Source organism: Carassius gibelio, chromosome B8, assembly GCF_023724105.1.
Source record: "Carassius gibelio isolate Cgi1373 ecotype wild population from Czech Republic chromosome B8, carGib1.2-hapl.c, whole genome shotgun sequence".
Classification (NCBI taxonomy): domain Eukaryota; kingdom Metazoa; phylum Chordata; class Actinopteri; order Cypriniformes; family Cyprinidae; genus Carassius; species Carassius gibelio.
Window position 1 is genome coordinate 6,782,054 of NC_068403.1, and position 4,940 is coordinate 6,786,993.

Consider the following 4,940-nt stretch of genomic DNA (forward strand, 5'->3'; position numbering starts at 1 on the left):
CTCTGAAAAACACACAAGCTAAAAATACCGGTGTGTTAAAAATATGCTCAGAGTTGACCGTAAATGTAAAGCAGCATTTTCCAGACAAGACACATTGCTTGTCAGGATGAAATAAATACTGGCCACAAAGAAATGTCTTTTTTCCTTCTATTCATTGTTGGAATAACAATTATACATTACAGTTTTTACATTATTTTGCCAAACATCTAGAGTTACCAAAACCATCTGTTTTCTATTGTTTGCTAAAGACAAAAATAATATATCTATCTATGCTCCTATGATTCAAATGCTTTAATTATTTTTTTATTATTATTTATATACAAAAATGGCAAAATGTATTACATTATAATCCCAACTTTGTAATATTTAAGCATTAACACATTTGACAGAACTGATCTACAGGTTTATGCTCATAGGATTAAAATGTATTAATTATACACAAATTGGAATTGTCTAATATTTATATGCATTTTATTTTAGATTTTATCATTTTGATTTAGCAGATTAAAAGTATTAAATTTAGGCATAACTGACATATTAACATTATATATCATATAAAATAAATTAAAATGCTAAAATAAAAGAGATACAATATTTTATGATTATGATTTGTATAGTAATCCTTTAAAAAGGGACCCCATCACTGTATTATTGTAGTGGTGTGCATTTAAGAGACACGACTTGGCATCCTGTTTAGTAGTGCGCAGCTAATACTTAGAAGACAATGCTTTTCAACATGTGCTTATATGTGCACATGGATAATTCGAAACATTTATCAAAACTAAAGACGCTGTCATCCCTTACTGGCTTGGGGCATTTAACAAAGGTAGAGGTTACTTTGTGTGTCACTAAAACACATTAACCATGTTTGACAGATGAAATACGTGCATTATGAACGAATGGGATTCAAATGAATAAACCAGTGGCAAGAAGTGCTGGTTACAGTGAGATGCATTCAGGACACACAGAGCTTTTAATACAGCATAGAAAAGAATCAATATCACTGTATCCTGGAGCAGGATTCAGAAACTCATTGGACAAGAGAAATCTGATGCTTCTGTTTGTTGGGATCCCTGGGGCGCTTACATACAAATCGCATGCAGCACGGGTGTAGTGTGCTTTAAGTGGATTATAGAGGGATATAGTATCTGAATCGGGATGTAATACAGCAAAAGAGCAAATACAAAGAGGGACATCTTTGTTTATCTTACGGTCTTTCAGAATTGTGTCTCTGCTAATCACTACTTTACTACTTTAGACCTACATAGCATTTATTATTGTATATACAAGTATATAATTAAATGTATAATAAATCAATAATAAAGAGAGGAATAATATAATTTTATATACATATATTTACAGGTACATCTAAAAAAAAAAAACTCAAATATAAATATTCTAATTCTTTGAGATACTGGATTTTTGACTGGATTCATGAGCTGTAAGCTCTATGTATAAAAAAAAAAAAAAAAAAAAAAAAGTTTTACTTGTATGTAATGAATCCAGTTTCACTTTTTGAAAAAAGTTACAAAAAATAACTTTTCCATGTGTGTGTGTGTGTGTGTATGTGTGTATATATATATAATTAAATAAGATAGAAATTTTGAACAAAAAAAAAAAACATTTCAAATGAATTCTAAAAAAGTATACTTTGTGGGTGGGTGGATGGATGGATTAAAAAAAAATATGTACAGTAATCTTATATATGTACACACATGATTTTTGATTAAACCGAGGTGAGGATTTGTTTTATTTACTTACTTTTGGACTTATGCTTCCCATCCTGACTATGATATGAGAAAGCAATAACAGCCTATACAAATAAGAAAATGCTTCACATAACCGAGACCCAACCTACTTCAAATATAATAGCAGAACAATACAAACATTAACACGATCTACACTCAATAACAGAATATGCTTTCATTACTGTGTACTGCAGTATTGATTCTAGGATGAAAGGATTATTTCATTCTCTGTGCATAGCATCTATCACATGTTGCCAATTACTTTAGACAATATTTTAAAACCCGTAGCTTGTAAAAATTTAAGATAATAACTTTATAGTAAATACATATTATATTTTATTATCGTAACATTTAATAAAAATTATAATTTGTTTTTTGCATTTTTGGAGTAGTTCACTGAAATAGGCAGAAGTGCAGTCTGCTGTGAATATTTGCATATTTGAGTCTTGAAGGTGTGGTCTAATCACTTCATGTCTGGCCAGCAGCAATGCAGAACAAACCAGAACAGTCATCCTGGCTCAGCAAAACAATGTGAACTATTCCAGAATCCATTTCTTAAACTCAGTGACCTGCATTTCTGCAAGGCCTCATTCATTTTTACACAACTGAGGGATGAGTGCGCTAACAGTAAGCTGCATATGCTGTTCATACAGAAAACATTGAAAATAACCTTGAATTTTACTTCAAAAGAACAATTCAAAAGAAAAACCCAAACTCAACCACCAGTAGCCAAAAGCAACACCGACACATTGTCCAACTGACAACCGGTGAACACGTGCCAGCGTATCTCCTCTGTCAGTGGCCACAGAAGAAGAACAAAGGAGCGCTAAATCCTGAAGCATGGCCTCTCTCGAACAGTGTAATACGAGGATAAGAAAACCCCATAAAACCCACAGACAAAAACATTAGAGAGGCTGGGATTGCCTCTGTCTGTGGACACGCTGCCCTCAGTGCACCACCAGGCTTTAAACGCCATTCGGTCAGGCTTCAAAGCATAGATATGCCATGACATCAGTGCAGCTGGTTTCGGCTGCTGAACTAGGTGCATTCTGGGGTTACTTGGCCATGAATAGCCAGCAGCTGAGATGATATCTTCTAAGCGCTGGACTGAGAGAAACAGCTGTTGGGCTGAATGACAGAAAGGGGCAGCCTGACTGTAAGCAATAACACTACCCTCATATTCAGCCCTTCACTTTAAAAGAATGTTCTGGGTTCAAAATAATTGGGGTTTATTTATGACATGCTGTTGATTAACACAGAAAAAAAATAATTAGCTCATCAGTTTGCAAAAATATGTTGCAGCAGTGTTATAAAATGAAAAACATAAAGGAAAATGATCATTAACCAAAATATAAACTCCAAATCTAAGTAAATGGTCAGTTTTACAAACCCGATTCCAAAAAATTTGGGACACTGTACAAATTGTGAGTAAAAAAGGAATGGAATAATTTACAAATCTTTTATTTTATTCAGAACAGCATATAGATAACATATCAAATGTTGAAAGTGAGACATTTTGAAATGTCATGCCAAACATTGGCTCATTTTGGATTTCATGAGAGCTACACATTCCAAAAAAGTTGGGACAGCTAGCAATAAGAGGCCAGAAAAGTTAAATGTACATAAAAGGAAAACCTGGAGGACCAATTTGCAACTTATTAGGTCAACTGGCAACATGACTGGATATAAAGAAGAGCCTCTCAGAGTGGCAGTGTCTCTCAGAAGTCAAGATGGGCAGAGGATCACCAATTCCCCAAATGCTGCGGCAAAAAATAGTGGAGCAATATCAGAAAGGAGTTTCTCATAGAAAAACTGCAAAGAGTTTAAAGGGTTAGTTCGCTCAAAAATGAAAATTATGTCATTAATAACTCACCCTTATGCTGTTCCAAACATGTAAAACCTCCATTTATCTTCGGAACACAGTTTAAGATATTTTAGATTTAGTCCGAGAGCTCTCAGTCCCTCCATTGAAGCTGTGTGTACGGTATACTGTCCATGTCCAGAAAGGTAAGAAAAACATCTTCAAAGTAGTCCATGTGACATCAGAGGGTCCGTTGAAATTTTTTGAAGCATCGAAAATACATTTTGGTCCAAAAATAGCAAAAACAATGACTTTATTCAGCATTGTCTTCTCTTCCGTGTCTGTGTGAGAGAGAGTTCAAATCAAAGCAGTCTGGATATCCGGTTCGCGAACGAATCATTCAGTTAACCAAATCGAACTGAATCGTTTTAAACTGTTCGCATCTCTAAAAAGCATTAATCCACAAATGACTTAAGATGCTGACACTCCCTCTGAGTTCAAACAAACCAATATCCTGGAGTAATGCATGCACTCAAACAGTACACTGACTGTGAAGATGAACACAGAGCCGAGCCAGATAACGAACAATAGACTGACTCGTTCACGAGTGAAGAACCGGTTGCTTCGGTGTGCGGATCACCAGTAGTTCTTTCAGACAGTTCGGTTCAATAAACCGGTTGAAGAAAACGGTTCACCGGTTCTTTTGCACTCTACGTAATGGCGACATTTGCGATGATTGCCCTTGATTCAAGCCTTCAGTTTACCCGCGCTCATAACACTAGCACAGAATCAATCACCAAAATAATCAGTTCAGTTCAGATGCTCTGTGTGTCGGTCTGCTTCACGCTGAATCACACATGCGCAGTATCATCAGCTCCTCGGTTCACAAATCGGATGCGTCTGACAGAAACGGTTCTTGACTCGTGAACGAGTCAATGTTTTGTTCGTTTTCTGGCTCGACTCGGTGTTCATCTTCACAGCAGTTCAGTCAATGTACTGTTTGAGTACATTAATTACTCCGGGATATTGGTTTGTTTGAACTCAGAGGGAGTGTCAGCCACATTAAAAAAGTTAACAGCTTAAGTCATTTGTGGATTAATGCGTATTAGAGATGCAAACAGTTTAAAAAGATTCAGTTCGATTTGATGAACCGAATGATTCAATCGCGGACCGGATATCCAGACTGCTTTGATTTGAACTCTTTCTCACACAGACACGGAAGAGAAGATAATGCTGAATAAAGTCGTCGTTTTTGCTATTTTTGGACCAAAATGTATTTTCAATGCTTCAAAAAATTCCAACTGACCCTCTGATGTCACATGGACTACTTTGATAATGTTTTTCTTACCTTTCTGGACATGGACAGTATACCGTACACACAGCTTCAATGG